Source organism: Lygodium microphyllum, chromosome 26 (genome assembly GCF_053477565.2).
Source record: "Lygodium microphyllum isolate KBCC chromosome 26, Lygodium_microphyllum_v1.1.10, whole genome shotgun sequence".
In the NCBI taxonomy this organism is placed as follows: Eukaryota; Viridiplantae; Streptophyta; class Polypodiopsida; order Schizaeales; family Lygodiaceae; genus Lygodium; species Lygodium microphyllum.
The window spans coordinates 115,268,219-115,292,071 of record NC_141160.1 but is presented as its reverse complement, the minus strand read 5'-3'; the positions used below and the strand labels follow the sequence as shown (position 1 = coordinate 115,292,071).

The window sequence follows — 23,853 nt, the reverse complement described above, 5'->3', positions numbered from 1 at the left end:
GAAAATTCACATTGGATAGCACATTGGTGTATACAAAAGAAAAACGGATCATGGTGGAGGGTTGAAGGATAGTAATCCAATGATCCAATTGCTATCTTGGTGGTATAAGACTATACTAGTGGATGAAGCTAAACTCTTGCAAAAGAGAGCAAATGAAAGTGCTGATGAATTGGCTACAGACATGATGGAATCAAGTGATGTCACTAAAAGAGTGCATTATGAAGCCTCAAGTGCTAAAGAAAACCATGCCAAGTGGCTAGAAACAAGGTTTCGACAAGGTAGCAAATGGGTTCAAAGAGAGCTAAGATAGTAAGATGAACAATGTGTTCAGTGTGAATGCAATTCATAGTTTCATAGAGAAAGAGAGAGTGTGCATCTATGTGAATGAGTCTTACGGTTTAGGGTTATATAAAAGAGGATTTCACTTTCTATCTTATTCATTGAGTTCTCACATCTCTTGTGCATGAAAGATGGCTAGGCCAAAGGTAGTTGCAAATAAGCTTCCACTTAGAGCCCCATATCGTATTCAGCCCCTTGGAGCATCTCCTAGCTCAGATGCACCCCCTTATCAACCTAACGAAGCTTCCTCAAGCCGCCCTCACAAGAGTCCTCCTCAGCATCCCCACAAAAAGCGCAAGTGAAAGCTAGGTATAGTGGCCCTAAGAGAAATCAAGAGGTATCAATGCTCTTTTGATTTCATCATTTTGAGTTCGAGCTTCTCAAGACTTGTTCGTGAGATTGTGCAAGACCTCTACCACACAGAGTGCAATAGGTGGTTTTTGGCACAAGGTCATGTTAGGCATGATCGCTTCACAAAAGAATGTCTTTATACTCTACAGTGTGTACAAAGGCCTTTTTAGTTAACTTGATGACTGATGCTCAGTGTTGTGCAATACATGCGAAGCGCATCACTGTAACTCCCAAGGACTTCCAACTTGTAAGAAATCTTCAAGCAGTGAAGGATGCATTCATTCCAATGGAATGAACACAATTTGTAATATAATCTTTTTTGGCATAGTGTTCTCCTCATGCATTGGACATATTAGTATATCCCAGTGCAAAACTGTTGTATGTGCCCTTAAAATATGAATTAGTTTTTTAATCTTGTCCTTTGCTCTCAAATTTGATTGTGCATTTTCACAGTATTTTGAACTATTACTTACAGTTTTTGCTAGCACTGTCAATTTCAATAGGAAAAACATGTATAAATTTACCATTTCTTGTTGCAGACTTTACTCATGATGTCTCTGTATAGTCTATGTGGTGCAAAGTTTCTAAGGGCCAGTAGTCATGATGTTGATTTCTCAATTATCAATCCATCCATAATTTTGGTGTGGGATAATTTTTATAATACTAAACTATATCGGAATGCGACAAAACTTCACATGCGCACTTGTTAAGTGGCCAAGAGCCCAAATTATTTTTCTTTGGAAAAAAAAATGCCTACAAATCCTTGGTCCAAAGTCTAGCATCTGGAGCCACTTTCATGGTAAAGTGGCTCTAGATGCGAGACTTCAAACCATGGGTCTACATGCATTTTTTTTCAAAAAATTAGATTTTGGACTCTTGGCCACCTAATGAAATGAGTGCAAATGTCAAGTCTTGTCGCATTTCAATAAAAGGATATGGATTTACAATCACACGATGGACAGTGCGTATGAAACTACATTAACCCAATTTCGAGGTTTAAATGGATTAAAAGTTCATTATTCTTCTCATTTTCACATCTTGCTTTCTTTTCTTCCTCCATTCTCACACCCCTAACCTCTATCTCTTCTCCATCTTTTCCTTCTCGAGCTTGCATAGCACGCACCAAGCAAGCATGTAACCGTTTTGACCATGGGAAGGCCTCAAGCCAAGGCCCGCCACCTAGAGCATAGGGTGGAGCCTCCTCTAGTGCAGCGGTATGCTCCCCATAGAGCACAATGACCACCATAGAAGAAGAGGATATAGAAACCAGGCATTGTCACCTTTCGAGAGATAAGGAGAATCCAACGTGGATACGAGCTTCTCATCTTGAAAATATCATTTCATAAGGTTGTTTAGGAAGTTATACAAGACTTGGAGCTAAAAGGGATGGAAAGATTTTGTGTGCGAGTGTGGGATGACCCACCAACAGAAAGGTAGACTGTTGCAACTATGGAGGCCCTGCAAACGGCTCTACATAGGGGTTTCTTATCGACTTATTTGATGATACACAGCTAGCGGCCATCCATGCAAAGCACATCACAATCACAGATAAAGACATGAACTTTATTGTTCGGCTTTGACATGGCAAGGGGACTCCTCCATAGATTATGAGATTAATGATGCAAGGTTTTGTAATGAGTGTTATAGCACCATAATGTCTTGGAAGGCCAAAATATTTTATATACTCTTCCACATTGGAATATATATATATATACATATATATATATATATATATATATATATATATATATAATATCTCATGTAATGTATACTGAATTCAAATAATTGAGTAACGTTGTTTTGTTTTGTTTCTTGAAACACACAACTCTTAATTTTTGTTTAACATATGTATGCATCGAAAGTAGTAATACGTACAAATAAGAGTTACGTTATTGCCTATGCACAATCGCAAGTGTAGTACTACATGTTGACATAATTAAATTTAATTATGTTAACATATGCGAATGTGTCATTCACATAGTACACATTATTATCGCACTTACATAAATCACACATTTATTTAATAAATATGTATTTATAGAGATAAAGTAAAATATCTTATATTTATCAAGAAAAATATGTGATGGCTAATAGTGATAGCAAATACAAAAAGCCGATAGCCAACAAGAACTCTCATTCCTTGGTGTTGTCATTAGTGGAGAGGAGGGGCCAGCTTCCGATGAAAATATTAGTTTCTTGTTTGCTTCAAAACTGACATGCTCCCCCTTCAGCTCTTTCTCTAGGAGAAGTGGATCTGACACTTTAGCAAGGTCATCTAATATAGCAAGCACACACATTGCTCCACCATGCATTTGGTCAAATAAGTAAAGAAGCTTTGACCACTTGACTAGCACCACCTTCTCCAAGCTAGATGTCACAAGTATCACTCAAAAAGGTCCAAAATTGGTCAAAGCTCGAATTTTCATGACTATTTCTTGCCCTCATGGTGAGCACTTCTTATGGAAGACCACCAAGTCTGCAACAAGGTTGCCAATTTACTCCTTTAGAGTTGAATCCTTCCATCAATCTGCATGTTGAGCTTCTCCTTGCCTTAATGCAAACTCATCTATATACAGTATGTCTGAATGAAAAAGTCAAACCAAACAATATAATTAGGAACTAATCTAGAGTTATCAGAAAGCGACAAAACTTGACGGTAAGGTGCATCGGGTCTCCTAAAGTCCACCGATGAAATCTTGGCCAAAAACGATGCTTGCAGCTACCCTATCCAAAGTCCTGGCATCTGGGGCCACTTTCTTGGCACTCCAACGGACCCAATATATCCTACTGTCAAGTTTTGTCACATAAAAATATATGGTAGTTAGAAATCTCACCTTATCTAGATCATCTTGTATCTTCATTTCCTCGTGTGTCAACAAGGCACCTCTTTAGGCAGAGGCATCCGGCACAAGGTAATCTTCTTCAACAGAGGTAATTTGCTCCTATGCTATTATAACGGCACTCATTGTATCTAAGCTTGTGCCATCATATCTTCCAATCTCTGCCATCGTCGAATGCACATCCATGTAATCATAATCAATCAGGTCTTTCATCAAATCCCTAATTAGGATAGAAAATAACTCTTCTTCCTTCATTTCCAAGTATTGCACATCTGACAGAAGCAAGTATTGTGCACCATCTACTTCAATGGGCATCAAGGAGGCAAGGTTGAGTTTGTCAACTTGTGGTTGTTCTAAAGAAGATGGCACCATGAGAGACAACCCTTGCTCTACCTCACCACCCGAAGTTCCTCTTCAACATTTATGAGCTCTTCAAATGGCTCTTCTCCCATATGATGTATGTGATAGAAACAACCTCTGTAGTTGTATCTTCATCGCTCTCCTCCTCTAGGGGTGTATCCAATGCAAGGAGGTAAATTGCCAATACGCAATCACACTCCATAAGATCCAAATGTGATATACATAGTGCACTACCCATGGGAATAGTGCATACTTTGTGCAAAGGATCCACGTTGCCATGATGTTATGAGGACACAGTGTGAAAAAGTATGGAATGCATCATCATCCGACTTTCTATTGATCTAGAGAGTCAATGTGATCTGAGCCATTAGTACTAGTGTAAGTTGCATTGATTATCTGAAAATACTAGATTTTTTAATAATTTTAGTCTATTTTTTATCTTATTTATTGTAAAAATCCAAAAGGTTAGAAAAAGCTTCTAGATTAGGATGGCATGCAAAAAGCTAGTTGCTTTTTCAGCCAATTAGGAGATTTTTCATAAAAAAGACAGATTGACGAAATCGCATGCGTCGCGATCACTGTAAACAGGCTGAAAACTGCAAATTGAACTAAAAGAAGAAGGAGTGATCTGGGAGATCCGTGATTAGGCATCCTAGGGTTTTACCCCTTTTTGGAGCCAACGGAGCCATCAGATTTGGGTTCCAGGCAACAAAGAAAGAGCTGATTTTTCTTATCCACGTTTTTGGTCTACGAAGGAGCTCTAGGAGAACTAATGCACGGAGATTGCTTTTGATTAGTGCAAAGATTCCAAGTTCTTTCAATACATATTGAATCAATTCATTATGATTTGTTTTTGTCCTGTTTACCACTTGGGTATTCTCTATCTTCTCTTCCATCTCCTATCTCTACTTCCTTCTACTTCTGATCCCTGGTGGATTCGACCTTTTGACAAAAACCCCTTCAACATTTGTGAACCCGACGTGAAAGGTCGTCATAATAGAAGAAGGAAAGATAAGATGGGAGAACCTTCGAATACAATCTCCAATGATGTTTTGCAACAGTTGGTGCAAAATATGAATATGCTTATGGAGGTACAACAACAACAATAGGTGATGCAAGCTTCAGCTCAAATAGAAACTCTTGTGATGAATGCTTTGCAAGTAGTTGAGCGTGAGGTGAAGTTATTCAATGGCAAGAATATATCTGCATATGTACGAACCTATGCTCAGAAGATGGAATTCTTTGGAGTGGCTCAATCTGCATGGAGCCAGTATTTTGCACGTGTTACTGTTCATGAATTGAAAGCACGGATTAGTGAATTATACTTGCAAGATGTAGACTGGGTAGCCTTCAAGAAGACACTCAGGGAAGAATTTTGCATTAAGGACACTAGTTTGATTACGCGCAGGACTTTTCAGGAGTGGGTTATACAACCCAATAAGGGTCTTATGGCTACGGAATTGTTAAGAGAATTTGAAAATCGATTTGAGCAGTTGGATCTTGCAGAACAACAAGCTCTTGCAAGTCAGAAAATTAAATTGTTTCTACAGGCAGCTGATCCTCAGCTTCAAGAGAAGCTTGATGATTTGCTGGAGGATCAGACTACACAGACATGTTTGAAAACAGAGTGGAGACATGTCAAGGAAGTTGTTATTGCACTTGTGAAGAAGCATAGAAGAAGAGAAAGATTGCATGTCTCTAGTTTGCCCACTGTTACGGGCAAGACAGTTGATGTATCCAGTAAGCCACCTACTTCTATGGCTAACCCTATGGCTGTACCTAATATTGTTCCCTTTGTTAGGGAAGATGTCTTGGATGAATTGGTCAAAGGTATGCGGGATCTTCAATTGAAGGTTGCAAAATTGGATGAAAAAGGACTAGAGGAAAGGGGACGGGCAGCAGTCCCTAAGCCTGGAAAAAGATGTATGTTGTGTGACAGTTTGCAGCACGAGAGAAATGATTGTGCTGCCTATCAAGAGGCCTTGGCACGACAACTTATCTTTTGGAAAGATGGCAAGTTCCATGCACAGGAAACGAGATCGCCTCTTGCTTTGAATTTTGGAAACAGAGGTATGCAGAAGTTGTTGGAAGACTTGGCTGTCCGAAATGCTTATGCGGCAGTACATGCTTCTACTTTTGGTCTACAGTCGGATAGAATGCATGGCCAAGTGATGGTTGGTCCAAAGGCTGAAATATAGACACATGCTTTACATGCAGCTGAAAAGAGAAAGGTCACTGATAGTGAAATGTCTCATGCAGGGCAAGACATTTGTGGCATAACTGGTTGGGAATCACTGGTAGATACATATTCAGTGTATGCATATTTAGAAAGGGTACAAAACACGGATGTACTTGTGGAAGAAAAATGAAAAATAGATGAAGATATTATAGGGATATCTAAAAGAATGATAAGAAGAAGTGTGGATCAGCCTAAAGTTGCAAATTAGCCACCCCCCGAGCATGTTATTGGAGCCCCAAGAGGAACACCAAGGAAAAGGGAATTCTCTTGCAAGAAAATCTATCTTGTAACATCAACAAGCTTGTTTATCATGTTTCATATGATCACAATGAAGAAAAGAACACCAGGCACAACAAATCTTCATACAGCATCATGTAGATCTCCCACGGTTTTTAATAGAATCAACCATATTCTTCAACATCTTCACAAAATCCATCAATAGAACAAAGAAAGCAAAGAAGTACACCATCTTTGGATGGAAATACATCACATAGTTTTCATCTTCAATATCTTCATAGTCTTCTCTCTCAATCTCTCATATACAATCACTCTGTTTCAGTAGAATTGGCTATCTCTGACTCTCTCTCTCTCTCTCTCTCCATCAATAATACATCATATCCTCACTATAATCTCTCAATAATCACTCTCAATAATCACTCTTAGGTCGTGGATACCCCTCCCAAGAGGTATGTATGATATGAAGAGTCACCAGAGCCACTACAGTGTCTTTTCATAGCTCACTACTGTCACTTCACTCTAGTCTTCACTTGAGTCTTCAGCAGCTACTTCTTCCACTTCTTCAAGCTCTTTTGCACTTGTATTCACCTCTTTCCAAGGCTAGAAAACTTTCCCAAAGTCACACATACATTCCACAGAACACTTACAGAAGCATACAGAACAGTCTACAGAATAGTACCAGAACAGCTACAGTATAGAGCAGAACAGAACAGAAGCAGAACAGAAACAGAAGCTCTACAGAAGACCTACAGAAGGTCATCAAAACTACATAACTCATTATCAAACCATTCCAAACTCTTACAAACCATTCAATAAGCTTTCACAATATCTCATTCTTCATCAATCAATACTCCACCCCTCCTTACAGAAGATAATCAGAACAAAACAGACCAAAACAGAGCAAAACAGAAGGTATACAGAACCATTCAGAACCTATCAGAACATCACAGAACCACCAACAAACATCATGATCTTCCAAAACACAATCAATATCATCTAAGACACTCTCAAACCACTTCTAAATCAATCAATCATCCCATAAAATCAACCATTCAGCTCTCAAAAACAACAAAAATCAGCCAAAAACAAGTCATTTCAATACTCAACATATCCCCACACTCAATAAGGAAGCGTCCTCGCGATCCAGGAAAAAGGGAATACAAGTTCATTTAAAATCGCAACTTTGATCTTCAATAGCTTTTCACAATAAATCCATCCACCACGACCCCAACTTATAACCTGTTTCTAATATAAAAATACAAAGAAAGGAATACCCCTTTATACATTAACACCTCTTATCAAACTAAAAATCACAACAAATTTGTAAAGGATATAAGAGTTTTCTTCTTCTTCATCTGAAATCATCTTCAATTCTCCAACCACGACCCCATCACCACAAATCTCCAAAACGTAGCTCGTACACGAAATCCCATAGGAAACCACCACATTCGTTTGACATAAATGAACTCACAACACAAACACTAATACACAACACAACCATCTGAATGACTCCTTCAAAAAGAGAGTTTTTCATTAAAAAGCTTCCACTATACATTGGAAAGGTATCAATGAAGATGATCCCTCTTAAAGGATTGATGTTGGCGGAATCGATCCATAGATAAGGATTCATCTACAAAGTTTTTAGGAGGATTTTGAAAAAATTGGAGACAGCACATCCTTTCCAACAGGACCAGGTATCTGCTAGGCAAACAGAGGGCATGAAAATACAGTATCTCCAACTGTTGGGAATCAATGCTAACATTGACATTCATGCACAACTTTGGAATAAGCTTTGAATCAGTATGAGAGTGCCTATGCATATACGCCAGGTACCAAGCAAAGTGAGCAGTTAATCTCACTGAGGGATCTGCAGACTGTGAATACTGCTGGGCAAAATGAACATAGTTCTGATAAGCTTGACTGGAAGCTGTCCATTCTCCTGGAATTACTGGCCAATTAATCTGCGGTCCTGTAAGGCAATCATCCGAACTCCATCCCCTTCTTCTGAAAATCTGATTATCAAACCCGTCACAGTCACTAACCAACTGAGGTGGATGAGATATGGAAGTGTTAGGAGAGAGTAGTGGAATAAGGTAAAGTGGATGAAGGGGAGGATAGGAAAAATCATAAAAGAAATAAAAGGTTAAAGAAGGAGTGGCAGAAATTTGTAAGGAATCACTAAGGAACGGTGTTAACTGATAAATAGGAAATGTGGAGGGTACATTAATGAGGGGTGAAGGACAGGGTGGAGAAGGGGAAAATACCCTATCCTCAATAAAGGAACAGTATGTGAAAATGGGAATTTGAGGGAAAGATAAAGGTTGGAAAAGAAGGGGTAAAATTATTGTGGAATTAGACTGACAAAGGGAAAGATATATAGCATAGCGGTGAGCCATTTGTTGATAATAGAGGAGGGTAGGAACAGAAGGTCCTAAAAGAGATCGTCTATGATAGGCATCAAAGAAGGTAGCATCAAATGGATTATGTTTGAAAATATAGGTTAAGAGATCCATCCTCAGTTGGGTAGTACTCTGGGCAAAGGTAGGAGCTGTGTTTTGTCTTTGATTTAGGACCACCGAATCAATCATGGGATGCCACGAATTATCATGACAATCAGCTACTTTGGAGGAATAACTCTAGAACATGTCAGCTATGCGCAACTCCAAATGATTGACATATAAAACAGCCTGTAAGACCACATCCCCCACATACCATGCCATATCTACCTCATCTGGAATTAACAAATCTCCTCGGAGATACATGTATAACATCAACATGGTATCTGGTGTGACAGAATCTTCAAAGACCATTCTGACTACCTCTGTCAACAACTCAGCAGACCAAGCCCCACTCCAGCCATCCTCTGAAAAAGGTAAATCCATCGTGGAAAGCTTCATGTAGAAGACCAACTTCTGTAAGTGGTAGTGGACAAAGAAAGAATGGTCTGGTAAGACATATTCCTAAAACTGCTCAAAGGTAGACCATAACAAGTCCATTCTGGACTGCAATCTTTCCACTTTTTCTTGGAATAGAGGGCACAAAGTAGCCTGTCTCTGAAAAGCAGCCAAGTCCTGCTGTGAAAGAGAAGGAATCAATGGAACAGGAGGGCTTGGAGGAACAGAGCGGGACTTTGCAAGCTGATCTTGCAACTGCTGGATTTGGGAGGCTTGGTTGGCCACTGTGTCATTAGCCATCTGTAAAGCTGAAAGCTTGTCATCTAAGATAGCGTGGAATTCTTTCGCTTCTCTGGACATCCTCTCCTTCTCTGCTGAACGGCTAGTAACCTGTGATTGAGCCTCTAGTAACTGGGTCTTCAATGAAGAAATCTCATCGCTTTGGGTGGCAACCAGTTGGGTTTGCTGTTCCATTTGCTTAAATAAATCTGCTAGGGTATCCTTAGCAGAAGCTAACTCAGATGTTGCCTTATGCAACTGGTCTTTGGACTGCATGAGTTCTTCATAGAAAGATGCGTACAGCTGTTGAACACAGGCTGTCACTGACAACTCCATGGAACTTTGAATATCCTTGCAGAGGAAAGGAATGGCATCTCTTGAGACGAGACTGTTCAGGGAAGGAACTGAGATCTCCAAGGATCCTTCTCGATGTGCTCTGAACAGGTTATTGCAAGTGAGATACCCAGGGAGTTCACTACCAGAAGTAGAACTCCCTGCTACTTCTGGTAGTGAACTCCCTGGGTATCCGCTACCATTGATATAGAGGATGGTAGCAGGGGCTTTATCCGCTACCCTCTTCAAGCGTTTGCGCTGTATGACCAAGGGAGGCGGAGAATCATCATCCTCTATATCAATGGGTGCTGACTCTTCTGAAGGTGGAGGAGGAGGTACTGGATCTGATGGAGGAGGTGGAGGCACAGTCTTCTGTAAACCTGAATAGGTCAAGAAGGCAGACAAATATGATCCATATGTAACATTGGTAACATTACCTCTGGTGACTTTAACAAAATGCTGATCCATTTTAGTAAGGAGGTATGTGCTCCAATCAATAGCAACTCCTTTCAGCACCATCCTGGAAGTTGTAAAAAGCTCTTTGGACAAATAGTGGGATGGCGTTTTGGCAGGCATAAACCTGTCCTGAAGAAACTGACACATCGTCTTCCATACGGGATCAGTAATCATAGAAAAGGAAACTCCTGAAGAGTTTATCACCTTCTTAACATCAAGGATTTCCCGTGTCTACTTCTGCAACAGCTTGAGAATCTCTTCATTAGAGAAGAGCTGACGAGTGGTCACAAAAGGTTCTCCTTTGGAGGGTAGAGACAGAGCCTTCCCTAAGCCTCGAGATGTCAAAGTCATAGACATGCCCTGGACGACGCCTGTCTTCTTGCTGTAAGAGGCCAGGAACTCATCACATAACGACGGATCCTCTGGAAGTAATGGAAAAGGAGTGGCCATAAAAGCAGCAAGTCCCGCCTTCGTGAGAGGCTCAAAAGTAAGTAGGGAAGAGTAATCCCTACTAACTAATGGGACGTACTGGATAGGGGGAGGAGCATGAGAAGGCGCCATTCAGATGGTTACACACACACCACAAACACAGACAATCAAGGAGAATGCCTGCAAAGCAACAGACAAAAAATCAAGGATAAGAGAACAACCAATAAAATGTGACACGACCAACTAACCCCAAGCAAACCACATCCTAGAAAAAATTTGACATGACCTTGAGACAAATGCGACCGAAAGCTTCATGCGATGCATCAGACAAACACCCAGAACCCCGTATCAGGCAACAAAAGAAAAAAAAACTGCATACCGTACCCTTAACCGGAACAAAGATAGTAAACCAAAATAAGATCACATCCGGCACATATCAATACTACATCTGTGATAAACCAAAACTGGACCATGGAAAATAACTCTAATAACTGCGCATACCCATCCCTCGAAACGGTTCATTAAAAAGGGGAAGTAAGTGCAGTGAGGGGGGATTAATTTAATGAAGGGTTGATTTTAATCAATTATTAAAAATGGGTGAATTTTTATTAGGTGATAAACCTTAGCAAGAAAACGACGGTTCCTTATTAGTTATTTAATTACCACTTATTAGGTGAAAACGGTGCTTTTATTCGATTCCCGGACTTCGATACCTGACTGGGTCTCTAAATGCAATTCATTGATTACAAATTAAGGTGATGTGGAGCGCTTTTTTGCCAGCGCGTGCTCATGTGACGGCTGGTTGATTTTAAATAAAAAATTAAAGTGCCTCTGTAGCACACGTAGCGCGTGCTAAGTGAACGGCGGGTTTATTTTATTTTAAAAGTATGTGTGTATAGCGCGAATGCGCGTGGAAACTGTGAGTGAATTAAAGGGTTCTTTTTAACAATTAATCTGTGATTAAGGGAAAAATGAAAATAAATAAAGCACATAAAATAAATACCTGGAAGGGGTGTGTATGTAATGCAGAAATGTGCACAGGAGAGTCTCCCAAAAGAAGTGAATCCAGTAAAGGAAAAGTAAAGATCACTTATGAAACAACAATGACAACACCTTAGCGGATGTGTGGATTTGGTTTGTGTTGGTTGTTTATTTTTATTTTATTTTTTATTTTTTATTTGTTTTGTGTTAAGTTGTGATTATTTATGGTTAAATAAATGGAAAATGAGCAAGGGAGGTGAGGGGAAATTTTTAGTATTTTTTTACTATTTTGTACTATGTTTAAATGAATTTTCTACATTTATTGGCAATTTGGGGGATTAAATGAGGAAATATTTAATTTTCAGAAATTTTAGGGTAGGCAATTTCCAGCGGACAAATTCCCAAAAATGGGCAAAAGGCAAAAGAAATTTTTAGAAATTTTTTGAATTTTTTGTTATGGAAAAATTAAGTGAGAAATTAATTAAATCACATAAATCATATTAATCAAATAAGTCAGGTAGGAATAAGTCAATTAAGTCTGGTTAGTGGGGGTAAGTCATGTTAGTCACAGGAAGTCAAGTCAGGTAGGTTAGGCAGGTTAGGTTAAGTTAACTAGGTAGGGGTTAGTTAACTAGGTTAGGTTAGTTAGGTTAGGGTAACTAGGTAGGGGTTAGTCAACTAGGTTAGGTTAGTTAGGTTAGGGTAACTAGGTAGGGGTTAGTCAACTAGGTTAGGTTAGTTAGGTTAGGGTAACTAGGTAGGGGTTAGGTTAGTTAACCTAACTAAGGTTAATTTAGGGTTAGGGGGTGGGGTTAGGTTAGTGGTCCAGTTAGGGTTAGTAAACCTAGTTAGGGTTAGTTGAACCTAGTTAGGTTAGTTAACTAGGGTGAATTAACACTAATTAGGTTAGTTAACTGGAATTAGGTTAGTGACTAACCTGAGGGAGGAGGTGGAGAGGAAGAGGAGGAGGAAGGGGAGGTGGATGGCGGCGGCGGGACGGAGGCGAGCGGCGACGGCGGCGACTGGAGCCCGACGGCGGCGAGCGGGGAGGAGGCTGCGCGACTGGGTCGGGAGGGCGGGCGGCGACGACTGCAACGGGGGCGACGGCGGCGTCGACCTGCAACGGGGGCGACGGCGGCGTCTGGCTGCGTGGCGGCGGCGGTCTTTAGCAGGGCGGCGACTGGGCGCCGCGTGCAGACGGGCGGCGGGCGACTCCACGGCGGTGGGCGACTCCACGGGCGGCGCTGCGAGAGGAGGGCGGGTGCCAGGCAGGCAGGAGGAGAGAGGGAGGAATAAGAGGAAGAAGAAGGGGAAGGAGGAGGGGAGGAAAGGAGCAGGAGGAGAGGGAGGAGGAGGAAAGGAGGAAGAAAGGGAGGGAGGGAATGGAGGAAGGAGATGGAGGAGGAGGGAGAGGGAAGAGAACGCAGAAAGAAGAGGGAGAGGGGGGGGGTTGGAGGGAAGGGGTGGGCAGTTGGGGCAATGGGCGGGCGGGGTGGTTGGGCAGGGACAAGGGTAGGGTAGGGTAGGGGGTGGACAGGGTAGGGGAGGGACCAAAGGGGGGTAGAGGTTGGGCCAAGGGGGTTAGGCAGGGCCCAAGGGCACATACCCCCGTCCCGCGCAGGGTAAAAAAATTTGCCGTGACGGGATTGAAATGGCGCTGGGATGACGGTACGGGTCATACGGGCATGACCAGGGCGCGTGGAGACGCGTAAAATCGAAAAAGGGCGCGTTCACGCGCAAAACGGGCGCGTGAATACACGTAAAAATAAAGAAAAATTAATAACGCCAAATCCGGACGTCAAAACGAAATAGCGTAAAAACAAAAAGTGGGCAGGACGGCAGGCGAAAAACAAGAAAAATATATGACGGAGATTCCGGGAGGGAAAAAAGGCGGTCACGTGCAAAAAACACAAAAAATGAACAAAAAAACGCAATTAAAAATTAATATCAAAAAATCCGTTCATCGGAATGAGGTGCAGAAAAAAGGAAAACTGTGCAGAAAGATGTGCCCGACAATCCTATCACATCAAAACATAATTCTGACAGAGATAAGACGCATTCACATGGGAAAAACCCAAAAAACAAACGCGAAAATGGGATCGGAAATTAATATCGGACAACCCATTCACCGGAATGACATGCAACAAGAAGGAAAAATGTCCGCAGGAAGGGGTGGTACAGGGTTATCATGTTAAACCGCAGTTCCGGTGGAAGTAAGAGGGGTTCACATGTGAAAAACTCCAAAAATACTCCCGAAAACTCATTTAAAAATTAATAAGTAAAAATCCGGAAGTCGAAAAAGGGTGGAGGAAAAAAAAAAGGTAGGGGAAGGCACAGGGGACACGGCTGTTAAATCAAATTGGAATTCCGATACAAATAGGGCAGGTTCACATGGAAAAATGTCAAAAATACGCATGACAAAGTCTTAAAAAACCGGAAAATTAATAACGGACAAACCGTGTATCAAAATGACTCAGAGTAAAAAGGAAAAATGTCAAGGGGAAAGTGGTGGTCAGGGCTATGATGTCAGAGCATGATTCTGAAGCAAGAAAAACGCGTTCACATGGAAAACTGCCTAAATTACGCAAAATGGTTCAAAAATTAATAACTTGAAAACCGTGCACCGGAACAGGGGTAGATAAAAAGAAAAAATGGTCAATTCAAGGGGAGGAACAGGGCTATAAAGTTGGATGTGGACTTCAGTGAACGTAGGGTGCATTCACATGGAAAGACCGCAAAATCAGGGAATGAAGGAAAACTGCAAGGGAACAGTCCCAAGGGTGGGTGGAACATAACCGGATGGGTGGGAAGGGACCCCATGAGGGTAAAAGCAAGGCATGGCATACATACATGAACAGGGTAAGGCATATGCAGAAAGGTATGCACTGTAGACGCGCAGGGACGCGTCCCCACACTTAAGACCATAACGGATAGGGTTAACCGAGCAACAGGGACCTAGGACCACGCCACAGACCATCCACTAACGCCCCCACACTTAAAACATGACTGTCACGAAGAAACAGAAGTGGGAGGGTTAGAAAAACTTGGCCCATTTTGTCAAGAAGCAGGGTTGAGTGTCGATGGCACGTCCAGTGTGGTTGTCGGCGCTGGAGGGACCAAGGCATCTTTACAGCACACGTTCGTCAAGGCAGGGACCACGCGGCAGTACCCAGGGAGGTAGCTGATGGAAGGAATCGCAGGAAATTCGTCGATGATGAGGGATACTACACTCAACTCACAATCACTTAATTGGAATGAAAGAACAGTCACTCGTCCCATGACTAATATCACTCGAGGAAGAATGATTAAAACCCATATCTCATACCCGGTTGAGGAATCGACAATGGGGAATGGTGCAGAAGGAGTACGCCAGGGTGCACAGTTGATGGTGCATTAGTGCGTCCAACCCATTTGGCATAGGTGCAAGGAGGAAGGCAAGGGAGCCTTACAGTGCAGTGTATAGAACAGGGTGATGTGTCTTGTGATGACGGTAAAGACCCATCCCGTGGGTGCACAGGGAAACGGGAACATACCTGACTCCAAGTGTCGTAACGTCCCTCAATCTCACCTCTCGGTAATTGATTGAAGAAACTCCAGTCACACTCATCCCACCCTCTGTCGCACGCTCTGTTGATAGATACAGGAGGGTAGCCCTTTTCTGAAACCCATTAATATAATCCTCACAGTCACTTGTGCAAAGGTTGTATGCCTTGTGCGCATTTGATGGTGCAACTGTGCATCCCGCCCTGTGCCGGCATACGGTGCGAGAAGGAAGGCAAGGGAGCCTTATGGTGCAGTGCACAGAAACAAATTGTGCTTTGTGCATTGAGAGGCCCATCCCGTGCGTGCAACACTTCATTCACACTACTCACCTCTCATTTGATTTGAAGGGAAAAGACTGGTCTCTCGCCCCACCCTCTATCTCACTCGTTGTTGATAGATACAGAGGGCAACCATACTCACTTCCCCATCCGGTTAGGATGAAAGCTCTCATCACTCTATTGTTTGTTGATGAAGATCGCGTCATCAATTGTTAAAGAGGCGTACCCAGGGAGGTAGCCATCAAATCGAATATTGTATTGGACAGGATCATGTCGTCTGCTGGAGGACAGGTAGTCACTTTGCAAAGAGACCCAGGACACAGCGTACCCAGGGAGGCAGCTTTGGAATTGGATCCTAGGGATATCAATTAATGAATCCACTTTCTGGACTGCTGGGTGTTACCACCTTTTCCACAGCCAGCTTCTCGCCCAAGGGTGTTTATCACCTTTTCTTGGAACAAGGCCTGCTATGACAAGGAATTGCTTCCTTTTCTCTCATAACAAATTTGTTTGTCTTGTTTTTTTTTCTTCTTTGGTTTTTTTTCTTTTTCTTATTTTCCCCTATTCCCGAGGGTGTTTCCACCTTTTCTCAAAGAATAGGTCAGCATGACAGGGACCTAAGTCCTTTTCTCCCATGACCGATATGTTTTGTTTTGTTTTTTTTTTTTTTTCTGCAAATTGAGCAAGGGAATGGTAGAAAGACCATGTATCAAGACCAACCTCGCCACTGTCGCTGGTGGAAAATAGAGGATAAGAGATCAAGGCTGGAGGGTGGTTTTGAGGGGACAGAGGGTTACGCCCACTTCATCAGAAGTGATTGAAAAACGGCTATCAGAAGTAGCATCATAAGAAGTACAATGCCGCACCAATGAGGGAAAGGATCAAGCGTCCGTAATTGTCAAGATCCCCAAGGAAGGAAGTACTTCTTCAAGCGATATCCATTGATCAGAAAGGGATCATCAGAGGCATCAACGGTCTGTACTTGGATAGAGCCATTAGGGTTGACGGCAAGTACCTTATAGGGGCCCATCCACCGCTGTTGGAGCTTACCAGGAAACTTGCCAAAATGTGAATCATAGGCTAGGACCAAATCACCTTCTTTGAACTCCTTGTGCTTGATGAAGCTGTCATGGTAAGCCTTACGTCGAGCTTGCGTGGCTTCCATGCACTGTAGAGCCATCCTACGAATTTCGTCCAAACATTCCAAATGCAGGAGACGGCGTTGCAGTGAATCATCATCCCCCAAACGCTCTTTGATAGCCACTCTCAAAGAGGGTAGTTCCAATTCAACAGGGAAAACAACTTCTGTTCCATACACCAACTGGAAAGGTGTCTGTCCCATTGCTGCTTTATGGGAGGTTCTGTACGCCCAGAGGGCCTCTGTAAGTCGATCATCCCAATCACGACGATGTGCAGCAATTGTTCTTGTCAGAATCGAGCAGAGGATACGATTGGTGACTTCGACTTGGCCGTTGGCTCTGGGGTAATAAGGAGTGGACTTGCGATGGCGGATCTTATACAACTCTGTCAACTCTTCCATGACTTTGTTAAGGAAATGAGTGCCTCTGTCACTTACCAGCTCTAAGGGACTGCCAAAACGGGTGATGATATTCTCGTACATGAACAGGGCCACGCTGTTACCATCGTCCCGCTTTAGGGCTTTAGCTTCACACCACTTTGTAACATAATCCGTACATACGAGGATGTATCGGTTCTGTTTCCTTCTGGTAGGAGGATCGATTGGACCTACGAAGTCAATGCCCCACTTCTCAAACGGCTTCAAAGGAAGGATAGGTTGCAGTGGCATGGCACTTGTCTTGGTGGGTTTTCCCATTCTTTGACAAGCATCACATCTTTTACAGTAATCATAGGCATCCTTGTGAATGGTAGGCCACCAATATCCTGCTAGCAGAGCCTTCCTAGCTGTAGCTTCTCCTGCAAAGTGACCTCCACATGGCTCGTCATGGCAAGCCTTCAGAACAATCCCAATCTCTTCTCCTGCAACACATCTTCTGAGCACTTCATCTTTGCCTTTCTTGTACAGTGCACCGCCTAGCAGGGTGTAGGGGGCTGATTCTAGCATGAGCTTCTTCCTTTCCCGACTAGAAATACCAGGAGGGTACTATTGGGTTGCCAGCAGATTGGCAATGTCTGCATACCAGGGAGTTACAGTCTCTACCAAGAATAGGGAAGCATCAGGGAGGTCTGGATCATCCTGCTCCTCGTCTGCAGTTTGTGGGATACGCGACAGATGATCAGCCAGAACATGGGAACGGCCAGGCTTAGTAATCACCTCAAAGTCGAACTCCTGGAATAAAAGGAGCCATCTCATCATTCGTCCTTTCACATCTGCTTTGTTCATCAAGAAGGACAGGGCCTCATGATCCACATAAAATTTAAAGTGGGTGGTTAGGAGGTAATGGCGAAACTTCTCTAGGGCAAACACCGTTGCCAAGCACTCCAGCTCGGTCACTGTATAGTTTCGTTCCCTATCAGTGACTTTTCAGCTTGCATAATAGATCGGTTGATCCAACTTCGAGGAGCCCTTTTGGTAGAGGACAGCACCTAAACCTTCAATTGATGCATCAGTGTGTACATGGAACTCTTTCGTCCAATCAGGAGGTTGCAGAATGGGTGCCTCAATTAGACACTGCTTCAGAGTGTGGAAGGCTTTATCACATTCTTCCGTCCAAGTAAACTCTGCATCTTTCCTTACAAGCTTGTGCAAAGAAGTTGCCTTTGTCGCAAAATGGGCTATAAACCTTCTGTAGTAACCCACATGGCCTAGGAATCCCCTCAACTGTTTGAGGTTGGTGGGTGCTGCCAGAGCTGCGATCTTTTCAATCTTTGCAGGGTCTGTGGATATTCCTTGTGCAGAGACAATGTGGCCCAACAGAACTCCAGAAGAAACCCCAAAGATGCATTTGTCAGGGTTGAGGGAAATCCCATACTCCCGGCATCGGTCAAAACATTGTTCCAGGTGTTCCTAGTGTTCATGGATCAAACTATAGACACAGAAGTCATCCAAATATACTTCAATAAAGTCGTGCAGATGATTTTGAAATGCAACCATCATGACTCGTTGGAAAGTAGCAGGGGCATTGCAGAGCCCAAACGGCATCACCCGGTAAGCATAGGTTCCCCATTCTGTGGTGAAGGTTGTTTTGGATTGGTCTTCTTCCGCGATTTGGACTTGGTTGTATCCACTGAATCCATCCAGAAGAGAATAAAGTTCATGTCCTGCCACCGTGTCCAACCGTTGGTCTGTAAAAGGGATAGGAAAGTGATCCTTCTTTGTCTTGGAATTAAGCTTTCTGAAATCCACACATATTCGCAATTTGCCATTCTTCTTGGGTACAACCACGATGGGTGAAACCCATTCACTATTTGCCACTGGATAGATGAACTCGGCTTCCAGAAGCTTCAACAGCTCCGCTTTCACCAATGTGGAATAATTCGGGTTCATTCGCCTCTGTCGTTGCCGTACTGGCTTGGCATCAGGCTCCAAGTCAATATGATGTTGACATATTGTGGGATCAATCCCCTTTAGGTCTTTGTAAGACCATGCAAACACGTCCAAATTTTCTTTCAACAAGTTGTACAAGGTTGACAACTCCTCTTCTGGGAGGCTGCTACCCACCTTCAAGTGGCGTTCAGTGCCTTCTGCATCCACAAAGGTTAACTGCCTTTCACCTTCTACTTCACGGATGAAGGTCCCGCGGACCACTTTTGGATACAGATCCGACTCCTTCAAGGGAGTGATGTCCTTGTCTGATGTCCCACTAGAACCCACTTCTTTTGGTGGAGACTTAGGTTGCTCCTTAAGATGTTGGAATGGGATAAGCGCAGTTTCGGGTTTGGTTTCAAAATTAATTACCTCTTGGCTTGAAGACTCCTCTTCTGAAGATGACACATCCAAGAACGTCACATAACAGGGACCCTCTGATGCCTGTTGGGTTTGTGGGATTGGTGCTTGTTGGCACGGTGCATCATCATCATCTTTCTTTGGCAAGGATGGGTTAGGACGGTAGGAGCCACTCTTGAAAGACGGCTTGCTCTTCTTAATCCATTCCTTATAAAGGTTTTGCATATGAGAAGATCCATTTACTAAACCAAATGGTACCATCACCATTCTGTCCCGTAGCATGAGGTCGTCTGTTTCTGATGCTTCTGGAACTTCTTCTTCAAATGTATCCTCTTCAGGTGGGATAGACCCTTCCATTTCACTTTCATAATCTTCTTCGTCCATATCATATCCCTCCTCTTCTGTCTCTGTCTCTGTCTCTGCGTCTGCTTCTGCTTCTGCTTCTGTCTCTGCTTCTGTCTCTATCTCTGTCTCTGTAGGAGCTCTGTAACAGAAGAACAGATTCTCTGTTTCCTTTCCTGACTCTGTCTCTGCTGTGGCCATGTAACAGGGAGAGTAGTACATCCATGCTTCTATATCACTATCAGAAGTGATTTCAGAAGTCATTCCCGGTTCAGGCAGGAAGTATTCACCCATTGATAATGGCTTGGCATCTTTTGGAAGTCGGCTTACAGTTTCCACTGTTAAGGAATGTGCCACTATTTTCTTGGGAAGGATCTGTTTGACAGCATCTTCGTCTGCCTATGTTCTATCTGTAGCCTCATTAGGGGAGTCAGAAGATAATTCCAAGGAGGTGGATCCATGTCCTTTTTGAGAACCATACAGTTTCAGCACCACTTTGTTGGGTCCTCTACCCAAGGTCAAGGTTCCTTTGAACCAATCCGTCCTTGCTCTGGCTTCAAAAAGCCATGGTCTGCCCAGTAACAGAGGATAAGATGTACCATAAGAGTTTGGCTTCACCACCAAATAGGTCAACAATAATCTTTTCCAGCCACTGTAGTCTTCACATATGGAAGAATGCCCAAAGGCTTGATTCTACTCTGATCCGCCAATCTGATGAGCCATTGGGTGGGTTACACACCTTGTAGGCCTAAATCCTTCATTGTAACATCCGTCATAATGTTTACTGATGAACCACCATCAATCAGTGCATTTGCAATAAAACAGCCTTCTATCCACACACCAGTCTCTGGGGTACCCGGATCTAGGAAAGCATTAGCCACATCCACTTCTTTTACAGGCTCTGGAGCCTTATTGGGCTTTGTTGCTGTTAAGGGAGCAATCCTTAAACCACGTCTTCTTGTCAGTATACTTTTGAACCTTTTTCGGCAACTGGGAGACAACATCAATAATTGTCGGAATGTGAGGTTTGGTCTAAAGGTATCTAGATCTCTAACTAGATCGTATTCCTTAATAGGATCCACTGGCTTCTCTAACCGGTTAGGGAATGGGGCAACACCCATTTTCATTTTCCCTCTTTCTTCTAACAGAGGAATTACAGGAACTTCTGGCAAATCCATCCAACCCCCTTCTCCACCTAAATCAGACGAGGAAAATTAGGCACTGGCTGTTGTGTGTTGTTCCTACACCTTCCATATGACTTTTTTTTTTTAAACATCCTGTTATTTTGACATACGGTTGGCCCATTATTAATTTTTGTGGATTTTCGTGTCTTTTCAACATATTTTCATTCTTTTTTCATGTGGACTTGCCCTATTCTCCTCGAAATTCAATTATAACTAGATAACCTTGTCTGAACCCTCTTCTTCCGCATTTCTCTTTTTTCCACCGTCCTAGTCTGACCTACAAATTTTTTGTTATTAATTGTTATAGGTGTTTTTGAGCTTTGTTTTATTGTTTTTCCCATGTGAATGCCTCCTAACCTCATTAGAATTGAGTTCTAATGTGCCAGCCCTAACGATCATATGTGTCTTGACATTTCTCCTTTTGAGTGCCCTCCATTCCGGTGGACGAATCATTAATTATTAATTGTCAAATCCCTTTTCGGGTTTGATTTTTGGGTTTTTTCCATGTGAACGGATCCTATCTCAGTCGAAACCGTGTTTTGACATGATAAGTTTTTTGAGCACGTTATTTTGCACATTTTCCTTCTTTCTGCCCTACATTTCAACAAGCAGATTTCTGTTATTAATCCCCGTATGTATTATCAGGCTCGTTTTTTGCATTTCTCCCATGTGAACGCCCTGATTTTGCCTTGGACACCTTGTTGCAGTTTTCAATCATCTTCGCCTCATCGCTCGACCCATTTTTCTTTTTAACGGCATTTCATTCCAATGCATGATTTGTGTGCTATTAATTTTTCTTTGTCTTGTCGTGTTGTCGCGCGCCTCGCCTTGCATGTGAATGCGCATGTTTTGCTTTTACGCACCTCGAGATGCCCCCGTGGCATCCGCGACTCTCATGCCACCGTCCTAGCCCCATTTTATCCTGTCAACGCAAATTTTTTTTATCCCCACCCCGCGCACGCGCACAGGATGGGGGCAAGCCACCCTTTTAATGGTTTTTTTCCATTGAATTTCTTAATTTAAAAAAAAAAAACAAGAAAACAAGCCTTTAAAAATTAAAAATTTAAAAAAAGTAAACTAACAAACTAACCAACAAACCACCCCCCTTCCCAGCCGTTTCCCATGAGCCCCCCACTCCCAACTACCTTCTCTCTCCCCACCCTCCCATTTCCCTCTCTTCTCTCTCTCTCTCCTCTCCTCCTTCTTCTTCTTCTTCTTCTTCTCACTACCTTCTCTCTCCCCACCCTCCCATTTCCCTCTCTTCTCTCTCTCTCCTCTCCTTCTTCTTCTTCTTCTTCTTCTTCTTCTTCTTCTTCTCCAGTCCTCTGCCTACCACCCACGCCTTCCACTTGCCGCATCGCCCGCACCCTCTCCCCCCCTTTCCTACCTCTCCCACCATGCCTACCTGCCAGCCCGTAACCCCCTACCCTACCCCCCCACTTTCCTACCCCTTCCACCTCGTCTACCTGCCTGCTTGTAACCCCCTACTCTACCCCCCCCTTTTTCCTACCCCTCCTGCCCTGTCCTACCGCCCACTCTCCCACCCACTAACTCCCACCCCCTAGCCCCCATTCTCCCCTTTTTTTTCCTACTCTTCCATCCACTAACTCCCACCCCCCGTTAAACACCCTTTCCAACCCTCCCCTCTCCTTCTCCATGCAAGCCCCTACCACCAAAATCCCACCCCCCAACCCGCTGCGTCCCCTCTACCTGCGCGAGCGGGTTCCTCCATGTGCAGGTCCATCTTGTTTTTTCACCTTGGTTCACGTGCTGTGTCTCTGTGCGTGGATTCGTGCGTTCCAGTTTTCTTAGCGGCTGTTAACACGCAATCGTGTGTGGTCGGTGTGTCCGTGATCTTTGCAGATGTTTACACGCGACGACGCACGTCATACTCGTTCATGGGCATGCAAGGTTTCCACTGTTCACATGCGCATACCTGGGTATTCATTTTTTAATCCCGAAAATCCCTTCACAATCATTAAATCCATAAAAACCATTTAAATTTTCCAAAAAAAAAGAGAAAAAATTCAAAAATTTACCCAAATTTTTTTGTTGAAAACCTTTTTCCACATTTTGCAACTTTTTCTTCATGAAAAATGCCATTAAATAATTTCTAAAATTTTAAAATTGGCAAAAATCATTCATAAAATGATGAAAATTCATAAAAATCCCAAAAAACATAAAAATCGGAAGAAAATCCAAAAAAAATAAAAAACATTAAAATTTTAAAAAAATCACATTCATATTCTTTCACATTTTGGACAACTTTTTGGAATGAAAAATATCAACATTTTTTTTTGGGACATAATTCTTTCATAAGGAAATCTTATAAAAATGTACTTATAATTTAAAATCCTTTGAAAATTCAGAAACATGATTAACAAATTTTCAAAAATTTGAAACAAAATGGTTTTCACCTTCATGGTGGAAAAAATCCATTTCTTGGTTTTCTTTCTTAATAAAAAAAACAAATCAAACAAAAACACACAAGCATTCCATCATACTTTCCCAAATTGTTTCCATTTAAAAAGAAAAACAAAACAAAACAAAACATCTCCATACTATATTGTCAAGGTATGAGAAAAGAAAAGAAAAACAAAACAAATTAAAACATACAAAACAAAATCCAAAACATTCATCTTTTCATTTATTTTGGTCATGCATATCATTTTTTGCTTGGTCAAGGTGTTAGTTGGTTTCCATTTTTTCTATACGACAAGATGACTATTGTTAGTAGACCTTCTGTCAGTTTTTTTGTGGATTTTCGTGGATTGCGCATTCCATCTTTGGGGACGTGGTATCAAACTTTGCCAATAAACCCACACATCACCAGGTTTTTTTCTCTTTTTCTCTCTCTCACGTTGCACTATAACACACATACATATGTTTAAAAAATCAACTGG

At 42.5% G+C, this 23,853-nt stretch overlaps 1 pseudogene; it reads left to right on the top strand.

The window, feature by feature from the left end:
• Window positions 1-12,720: 12,720 nt before the first annotated feature.
• Window positions 12,721-23,853, top strand: part of LOC148013715 (uncharacterized) — a 78,313-nt pseudogene continuing 67,180 nt past the window's right edge.